The sequence below is a fragment of the Fukomys damarensis genome, unplaced genomic scaffold (genome assembly GCF_012274545.1).
Source record: "Fukomys damarensis isolate Sample0158 unplaced genomic scaffold, DMR_v1.0_HiC HiC_scaffold_17, whole genome shotgun sequence".
Lineage (NCBI taxonomy): Eukaryota > Metazoa > Chordata > Mammalia > Rodentia > Bathyergidae > Fukomys > Fukomys damarensis.
Window position 1 is genome coordinate 23,328,273 of NW_022900929.1, and position 10,272 is coordinate 23,338,544.

Here is a 10,272-nt window from a genome sequence, read left to right on the forward strand (position 1 = left end):
AAAAAAAAAAAAAAAAAAAAAAAAAAAAAAAATCTCCTATCCATGAAATTGTGAAAAAAAATTTTTTTTCACTACTGTTTTACCTCAAACCACAAAAGTTACAGTCACAGTGAAGGAAAACGGTTTTGTTAAGGTGGGAAATGCATTGAATTTGTGGGTGGAAGATGTGAACAGAAAATGTGCTTCCACTGCTAAAATAGTTCTCTTTATTTTCTGTTTATTATTGTTACTCTCTTAACATGTGTAATTTGTTAATTAAACTGTACCATGGGTATCTATGTACAGGAGAAAGCAAAAGATATACAGGGTTCAGTATGATCTACTATCTCAGTTATCTATGGGGGCAGAGGGACTCTTAGACCATACCCTCCAAGAACAAGGGGACACTACTGTTCTACTCTACTCTGTAATTTCATATCCTCATCTATAAAAATATAGATAATCACAGCATCTACCTCATGGGATTGTTAAGAGAATTGAGTTAACACATGTGAGTTACTTAGCAAGGACTACTTACATAAGCACTAGCTATAATTATACTACCTTCGTCTTCACGCTGACGTCCAGGTGCCCCCAAGTCATCTATTTAAAGACTTGCCCTTCCAGGAAAAAACACACTCCCTATCCACTGAGGCCCTGAGGTCACCCTCAATGGCTTCATCTCTTGTCGCTTTGCAAAGCATGAAGAAATGCACAAGAAAATGTCCCTGTCGACGCTGACATGCTGAACAGGTGCCTTGAGTTTTAAAAGTAGGGAGGAAAAGAATCCAACAAAATACAATCCATTAGTCATCCCAGGCCGAACACGTCATGGCTCAGTGATAAATGCCAAGCATATCAATTATGTACTATTCTTACAACAGGTTTAACATATTCACCACAGCACCCAGAAGAAACCTGTACATCTCAAATGTTCTTTATTTGTTTCGACGACAGGAGAAAATACTTTGGGTGCAAATGGTAAATGCAATTATTGTGCATGAAGTGGAGCAGCCTGCATCAGCATCCCACCTGGTCACCGGCTGCTGAACATCTGGCAAGGCGTCAGTTCCAAGCACAGAAGAAAGAGCTCCATCACACCTCTGAGTAGTCAACTAACAGCGGTGGGATGGAGGGAAGGAGGGAAGCAATGGAAAATCACAGGAATAATAACAGTAATGTTCTCTAGGTGCACAGGTCCCATTAGCGTCTCTGTCTCCTGCTTCCCCTGTACTCAGAACAGCATGGGGGTGGCCTTTCTCCCAACTTCACCCTGTCACAACTGTCCTGGTCTCCAGGCTGCAGCAACCCTGTCTTCACCATCTGGACTCTAATCACTTCTGGTCTGTTTCCTCCCCTACTAAACCAAGTGGTTTGGGCTACACTAATTCCTAAGGTTCCTGTGAAGCCTCTGGTTCTGACTGTAAACCCTGATCGAGGACAGCAGAATGAACTGACTCCTGAAGGAAAAATATTTCATCCTGAAGGCTGGTACCTGGAGTGACTTGAAAGGGGATCTGAGGGTGCTCTGGGCCTTTGCAGTGAGTCTCCTTGGCCCTGAGGTGAGGATGGTTTGGTCCCTGCCCATAATACCCCAGTAATCCCCTGCAACCACAATGACTCCAGAAACCCTTCGTGTGGACTAAGGACACCAGGAAAAGATTTCTCCTAAGCAGCACCCTGAGACTCCCAGTGCAGCCCGCCAGGTGGCAATGGCTGCCCCTGGACCTTGTCAGTAACTACAGCATTCTGGGAAAAAAGTAGGGGAGGGAAGGAGGGCAGGAGGGAAGGAGAGAAGAAAAGGAATGATCAAAATTCACAGTGTAACAAAGATCCCCAGCCCAACTTGTGACTTATCCTTTAGAAAATGCTGTCCTAGAGTCCCAGTTCTCAACACTGGCTGTGCCGCAGGATTTCTGGGGGACACCCAGTCTCATCTCCCATCCACCTGGGGAGACGCTGCTGTCACTGGTCTGGGATGTGACTGGGCCACTGGAACTTTCTGAAGGCTGTGGAGGGGGGAGGTCAGATGTGCAGTCAAGTTCAAAAGCCACTGAACTAAAATCTCTGCTTTAGATTCCAGCGCTCAAATGCAGAGCTGAGGGACCTCCCTCCGAGAGGCCTGGGCTACCCATACCCTGAGCATCACTGACAGCCTTCCTTTCCCAAGACCACTACCAAGACCGCATTCCTAATGTCATCACCAAGTCAGCACTTGCCTCTGGCATTTAACTTCCCATTAGCCTTGCTCGCCTCCGAACTCCTCTTGGGCAGGAAAGGCCACTCCTAGGGAAAGTTAGCTGTCCCCCCTCAGCAGACCACACTGGCATGAACACAGCCCCACCCCTCCAACGGCAGCAATCCCAGTCACCCGTCACACAGGGGTCTCTCAGGCTGGATAGGCCAGGACTGTAGGGAGTCAGCCAAGGCCAGGACAAGCTCCGCTGCTTCTGTTCTCTCTGGGGTGAGTCAGGCTGCATCACAACTCATAATTTAAGGCTAACAATAACATCTCTGAGAGAGGGCCCATGGACAGGGCCCTGCGGCAATGTTTCCCCTCCTTTTTAATTATGTGATTCTTCCCAGTTGTCAGCTACCCTTTGAGAGCTCCAGTGGGTTCTAAGCGGGGTTTTTGAAAACTGCACAGATGCACTTATGTTGAGTAGTAGAAAATTTCAGTATTTATTTAAAGATCACACAGGAGCCACATTGGAAGCCAGCACTACTTGAATCTACCAGAGCTCAAAACAGAGTGGTGTCCATATGACTGACTTGAGGGTTGAATCTTGCTGGGAAAGGAAATCACCAACCTCAGCTGCTCTCCACTGGCTACCACCAAGTGACTCACCCAGGAAGAGAATGGAAGTAACCCACAAAACAAGCTTGAAAACGCAAGACTTGTGGGGAGAACTCTGCAGCTTTCTACCCTGGAGTCTGTATGAATAAAAGTTAGTTAACTTCTGAAACTGATTTCGCAAACTCAGATCCTGACCTTGTGTGCACAAAGTTTGCTTTTCTTTAAGAGGCACCAGGAAGATGGAGATCTTAGCTAGTGACTCACATACCTCTGGAGGGAGACTATCTAGATTTCCAGCCACCAAGGGCTGAACTTGACCCTGAACAAGTTACTGAGCCTTGCTACTTGTGGTCTCCTCATGGGTAGAATAGGAGAAATCCTAGCAGCCAGACAGTTCGCGACACACAGTCAGCACTCCTCATGTTTGCTATTATTTGTCCCTTCCTGCTAGCCATGGGATGTGTTGCTTAAGTGTATGTGTACAAAATGAATCATCAACCATAGATCAGCTTTAAAAACAGAGCAACTGGTTTTCAGAACAAGCGGTAGGAATGCTAGAGGCTGACTGCTACATCAATGTGCAGTACAGATGTTTGGGATTTTCTTACCCAGCTATAAAAATGTTTACACAGTAATTAGGCCTGTTATCAGTACACAGACAGATTACACTCCGCAGAATGAATGAACGGCTCTGAACCCTCCCATTTTTTCATCAGATTCAGAGTGCTTCCCTAGTTCTTCAGTTTAATAAAATAAATTAAGCTTCTAATAACACAGGGCCACAGCTGAGTGTAGGGCAAAGGGAGACTTTGTGTAGGGAGTGGATCCTCCTTGACCAAATTCATGCCATTTAATCTCTCTGGTCTTCATTTTTTTCCACTAACATGAGATAACCAAGGACCCGATTGGCCCTGCAATTACACTGTGAGGAGGCATTCTCTGTGTATATTCACTCTTCCCTTCACCAAGAAAGGATGTGTTTCATTAAAGTAATGCTGGGAAAGGAGTAATTCTGCTGAATTGCAGAATGAGACTCCAATCCACCACTGAGTTGGTTGGCAGCTAATTCCTGACTATTAGGTATCCAATCCAGCCTGTACAATGAAACTACAAAACTGACCTTGGTCCACCCAAATATACAGCTCTCCCTAAACCCACCAATGCTTCTGAGTAATGCCCATTTAATACTTTTCCTTCCCTGTTTTAAAAGGATAATATGCTCTTATAATAAATATGTCACCAATATAATTCGCTTAGCTGCCTCATCTGCACTTGTAAATTTTCATATTGCCTAACTTTTGTTTACAAAAAAAAGTAAGTGATCTGTTACTGCGATACAAACTTTCGAAGTCCAGTACTGAGGCAAAGACATTTAATGTTCAAAGATGACTTTTTAATGAATTTTTAATTGCTCTAGTCTTGATGAGTATAAAGCATGCTTTCAATAAAAACTATGAATACTAAAAACGGCAAGATTCCATTTGTTCTAGGTGAGTTACAGTTCAAGTTCCCTAATAATTTGTTTCAAGGGGGGAATGTCCTATAGGTCTCAAGGTCTATAGGAGGAAGTTCGGGAGAGCAGTTTGAAGGTAAGACACCTCATTACAGCAATCTCCTAGATTCAACTAAATCTAGATGTAATACATAGAAAAAAATCTAACAATATCTGCACCTGAAATGTTAATGATCTCAGGAATAAGTGCAGAAAATATATATAAAATATATATATTGCCTTAATTTTTTTAAAGTGTTGACTTCCATAACCAAAAATATTTCTTAAGCATAAAACAAAGACACATTGAACAGCTGGTACACACACACAAAAAAAGCATCCTCTCTTTGGTCCCAATCAAGACTGTGAGTTGTTTGTTTGTTTGCTGTTGTTGTTATTGTTGTTGTTGTTTTGGTACTGGGGATCAAACTTGGGACCTTGCGCTTGCAAGGCAGGAGGCAGGCAGCAAAACCACTGAGCTAAATCCCTGGCCCTAGCCATGAGTTCTTTACATTAAAATTTCAGAAATGAAGTGGTAGGGAAAAGTGCTCAGTCAATAATTCTGTGATAATACATGTGTGGTCATCAGCATCTACACTTTAAAATAAGTTTCGCCCAATTCTAAAAGAAATGCATGCTCATTTTCAAAAGGTAAAAAATCACCCGTGATGCCAACACCTTTGGTCCACCACTGTTAACAATCTTTGGCCCATTTCTTCCCGTTGTTCATCTACACCGTCTTTATAAACAAAACTGAAATCGCACTGCAAAGACAGTGTCATCTGCAGCCACGTCGGTACGCTAGAAATCACTAAATTAAGGTCAGCAAAACATTTTCCCTCCATCTGATACTTTTTAAACACGGAATAAAGACTTACTTTAAAACAAAGTAGTACATACTGAACGCTTGGCTGCCAGAAGAGCTTTCAAAATGATACATTCAAACTGTGTCACAAACCTGCCTAAAATCTTCCAGGGCTGCCACAGGAGTCAATACAGGACCCAAACTCCACATGATGACCGTGCAAACTAACTCCTGCCCGTCCGTCTGAACCCGCCTACCACGCCAGCCTCACACCCTTCACCCTCTCTGTTCCCAGCGCCTGCAATTTCTTCCCCAGATTTTGCCCCCGCTCAGCCCTTTATGCTATTTGGTGACCACAGCTACAGCTCCTCGGAGAGATGTTTCTTGCCTACCCAATCTGAAGCAGCCCTTGCTACTCAATGACAACCTGGAATTTTATTTCTATATCTTCCTTCTTTATGTCTTACACCACTAAAACCCGTGGGCAGCACCTCAGTCTAACTCACTAGTTTCCCCAGCGTTTACACCAGAGCCACTGGATACACATTGGCTGGATGAATCAAAGTGCTTTCAGGGTTACCAAGATTTGTGGGCCAGGAGGTGAAGCCTACTTTACCAGGCCTCATTCACAGCAGCACAGCCCCTCGCTGAGACTTTCTAAACTAGGTCGGCACCTTCTCCCACAGCCTGAGCAGGGAGAGCTGCCCTCAGCCCTGCTGGTGGGAAAAACAATCCAGTTCCTTTGTCTTGGCCAGACTCCGACTTTGCTTCTATACCCTGTTACCTAAACCAGAAGGCCACTGCTCATACCTTGTCCTTCCATGTCGCCTGCTCCCATGTCACTAGGAAGTCCCAATGTCCCCTCAATGTCCCCTCTGTGCCCAACATCAATGGCACCATCTTTCAACAGAATTGTTCCAGAAAATCACCTCTTTCCAGTCCCACTGACCTTTCAGAAAACCACCTGTAGACACAGGGACCCCAAGCTATGCCAGTCAGCATTGTGAATGCAGAATAACCCAATAATTATAATGCAAAAAAAAAAGTTGGACAACACTGACCTCCACAGCATCGCCTGGGAGAGGCCATAGGCAGATTCCAGTATCCTGTGGCTGGCTAATTGATTTCTATCTGCTGCACACCTGGCTCTCTCAGCACGGCCTCTGTCCTGTGAGCTTCCACCAGTACTTCCGCGGGGTGGTTGGTTTGTTTTAAGACAGGGTCCTGTTGTATAGTTCAAGTTGGCCTTAAATTCACTATGTAGCCCAGGCTGACCTCAAACTTGCCAGCAGTCCTCCTGCCTCAGCCTCCTGAGCACTGGGATTATAGGGGTGCACCACCATGATCAGTTCACTCCTACTTGCAATGCAGTCTCTTCTTTGCTTTAGTTGCTAACCAAGCTTAGCTTCCATTGTGTCCAGCCCTTGGACCCTAGTGGACAGTTCCCCTAAATGTCAGCAGAACATCCTCTTCTCCACGCTCCCACAAATGGCCCACACATACCCGCCAGCTTCCTCAGCACCAGTGGCCTCACTGACAGCCACGCCCCTGGTCTCTCACAGCCACACCTGACCACGTCCCTCTTCCCCTAGCAGAGAAATGCAGAGCCCTGGGCACTGAGCAAATACTCCAGCTCTTCCCTTCTTCTTCCTATCTCAGACTTTAAGCTGCTTCTTGTCTTCTCCATGTGCTTCCACCCTCTGCCCACTCCTCCTCTGCCTTGCCCCCCTCTTCTGCCCTAAGCCTGACCACTTCCGGGTCATGCTTGAAATTCAGTCCCTCCTCTGCCTCCCTCCTTCCCTAGCTACCTTCCTGTCTGCGCACAGACATGAGTCCCTAACACGAGGTCTGCTTTCCCAATAATCTGGGAATTCTCTCATGACAGGCAGTGTGTCATCCTCATCTCTCTACCCCACACCGTGTAACAGGCACCAAATAAATTTCGGCTAGGTGTTAAATGATGAAAAACAATTCACTCTGAAAACCTCAGGCTAGACGCAACAATTGTGTTTTCATTCCTCTCCTTTCTAATCACAATCAAAATTAGCCTCAAACAGTTCTTCAGGAGCAGCCGGTGCTGCCAATCTTGAAGGATGGTTTCACTGCTTGGAGTCAAGGCTTGTGGTGTTTTAGCAGCTCTGAGGCTACTCCGGCTCCCTCTGCCTGATGGCTCTCACCACTTCAACATGGGTATGGCTGAAGAACTACCAATGATAATAACAAGGGAGAAGCCTATAATCTACCCAGGCTGGGCTCTGATCTACACCAGGCTCCAGGAGAGCACATGGGGCAAGGCAGGGTAGGGGCTTTGGCATGAAGTCCTGCCTCATCCCCAGACACCCGCACATGTCCCAGCCCCTTTGTGCCTCAGTTTGTTCATCAGGAATGGGGCTCGTGAGGTGGACCTAGAATCATTCAACAAACGCAAACATAGTCAGGGCACCCACTATGTGTCTAACTCTAAATAAGAGACCACAGGTGAAAGATCGCTACAACCTTGTGTGTGTGTGTGCAAGCACTCGCGTGTGTGCACGTGTGTCCATGTGCACATTTGTGTGTTACTGGGGATTAAACTCAGGGCTTTCACAACGAGCCCTTTTTAATTTTTAATTTTGAGACTGGGTCTTACTAAATTGCTAAGTTGTACCTAGGCTGGGCTTGAACTTGTGGTCCTCCTGCCTCAGCCTCTGGGGATCTGTGATGCAGGTGTGCACCACCATGCTCACCTACAACCCTTTCTGTATCATAAGCCAGCAGGGTGGAGAGAATCCTGGCTGCAGAATCAGAAACAGCAGCTTCTTGGAATCAAACCATAACCCTGCATCTGCAATCCTAGGGTCATGAACTTCCCTTCGCTTATGTTTCCTGACATGAAAAATGAGGGTCACATGAGGCAAATGTGTGTACACTGGGTCTCGGAAGTCTGAATTACGAGGGTCTTCAACACTTCAAAGGGCTAAACTTTATCAGAGCCATAATTTCCTCATCATAAGAACTAGCGCCCCCTTCTGCCACTCAGCTAACACTGCAGAGGCTCAGCGCAGAAGCAGCCTGGTAAAGACATCACTCAACAAGCCCGTGATAAAGGAATCCTAAACTGGACCCCAAGCCTGCCCAGTATTTAAGCACCGATCAAAGGCCTCCTGACCAGGACATAAATGTTAAACTCAACAAAAAGCAGCTGCCATGCACGTCCCGCCCCGTCCCCATGTCCCCTCCACTCCTTTCAGAGCAAACACTCCCGCGTACCCATGAAGTCTTGCCCTACATTTTCTCAATGGAACCAGCTGGAATAAATTAGTTTCTTCCTGGCAAGCTGGTATCCTGCATCCTCACCGAAGGCCTGGTTACCAGCAATAGTTAACTCACAGAGTTCAAGGAAAGGTGACATCTTGGTGAACAATTCTAAGAGGATTTTGCTCTCTTCTGATAAGTATCCAAGGGATTGGATTTCCAAAGAGTTCAATTCTCATTACTCCACTTGGATACATCCAGTAACCAACTCCGGAACCAGCCTTTTGGTGAATAAAGCCCCTCTTCACCAAGTTATTGCCAGGAAAACCCCCAAGGGCACAGTGAGCCCAGCCACTCTGTTGGGCTTCCCGCATGGGCATTCTTGGGGCACCTACAACTTTCCTGGAGCCCAAGAAGGGATCCTACATGGGGCGAGACAAGGAGGGCAAGCCCAGCCATGTAGCCTTCAGACCACACACTCCCACACCGGTAGCAAATAAAAACCCACTGCAGGCCCAGGTATGGAGCAGTGGTAAAGCATTTGCCAGGGATCCACAAAAACCTGGGGTAGATCCCCAAAACAGCAACAGATTCAGTCTTCTTCCACATACACCTCCTCCCACCCCACAAAAAGGAAACAAGAAACCAGGAAGAAAACTGGAGCTGCGCTTCCACAGACAAACAGGTCCTGCTCCATCCTCCGACAATTTCACACCCAACAGCTTCACAAACCTTCCAAAGCTCTGGTGCCCGCCTGGATGGGAAACAGTTTATTCCTGCGACGGAAGTAGGCAGGTAAAGATGCAGAGCGGGAGTTATGTGTGCGCAAATGCTGTGTGTGTCTGGACACACACAAGGCAGAAATGCGCCTCTTCTTTCTAGGGAAGGTCACCTCAAGTCTGCTGCCCAGGCAGCGGGCCACTCTGAAATGCAGTTATTAACATCCCTAATCAGACTCCACAGCCGCCACTGGTCTGCTGTTCTCTGAGCCCAGAAAAGTCTGCTTCATTTTTCCTGCGGAAAAATAGGTGCAGGGCCTGGGGATTGACGCCCCAATATTGGCATCCTAGGAACTGCAGCCCCCCCTTCACCTGAGCTAATGGCTAGGCACAAATGAAGGAAAGCTCTTTCCTTCTAAGAGAAACAAGCAGCTGCTGATCACGCAGGGGGTAGCGGCTGAGGGCGCACGTGGCAGGCACCCTGGAGGCCAGCCACCTCCCTCCGTTGGCCCCGCACCACCTGCCTGCTGATGTGGGGCGTCCTCTGCTCGCCGGAGCCCCAGGCCGGCCCAGAACTACCTGCTGCTGCCTAGGCGCCCTGAGGCCAAGTCTCAGAAGTTCACTCCCCGTAGCGCTGGTCCTGGAGGCTGGGCATCCTCGGAAACCCAACCTGCCCTAGTCAGCCAGAGTCCACCCACCCCTGCCTAGGCACCTGACCCATCCAGCCGCTTAGCGGATCCCAGGGGGCCAGGTCCGAGCAGGAACACCAAGGCCTCTGGTTACCCTGTGCGCCCCGGGGGGCGCAGGGCTGGCGCTGGGGGCGGCAAGCAGTGTGCGCCCTAGCAGCCAGAGGTGAAGGGAACCCTGCATCCCCCTCTCGCCATGCCATGCGTCCGGCTCCCGGCAGACCTGGATGCCTCCAGATCTCCCACCTGGCTGCGGCACGGCTCCGCGGGTCTCTTCCCTTCAGTTCCCTTCCCTTCCCACTGCCCACGGCCGGGGGCGCGCAAGCTGGTTTCCCCCGCACCTGGAGCTCAACCTCCAGCCCGCAGAGTCCCGGGACACTTGAGGGAACCGCAGCCCTTCCCCAGCAAGGGGAAGGAAGCAGGGTGACTGCAGGGGCCCCCAACCCGCCTGGGTGGGTGCCGGGTACCAGTGCCAACAGGTACAGCAGGCACTGCTGGCCGCTCGCCCGCGCACTCTGGGACGGGCCCCGCTGCCAGCCTGGGGCTGGGACGCGGTACGG

At 48.3% G+C, this 10,272-nt stretch overlaps 1 protein-coding gene across 6 annotated transcripts in view; it reads right to left on the bottom strand.

Annotated features, from left to right (window-relative positions):
• Positions 1-10,272, bottom strand: part of Caln1 (calneuron 1) — a 531,563-nt gene that overhangs the window by 430,935 nt on the left and 90,356 nt on the right. Inside the window, exon 1 of one of the 6 annotated variants that reach the window (XM_010625024.3) lies at positions 10,054-10,072. The exons of 4 other annotated variants lie outside the window; for them this stretch is intronic. The gene's annotated coding sequence lies outside the window, so the exon portion shown is untranslated. Of the gene's footprint in view, positions 1-9,958; positions 9,978-10,053; positions 10,073-10,272 lie in introns of those variants that run through there. One more of the 6 variants, XM_010625023.3, reaches the window with a different exon arrangement.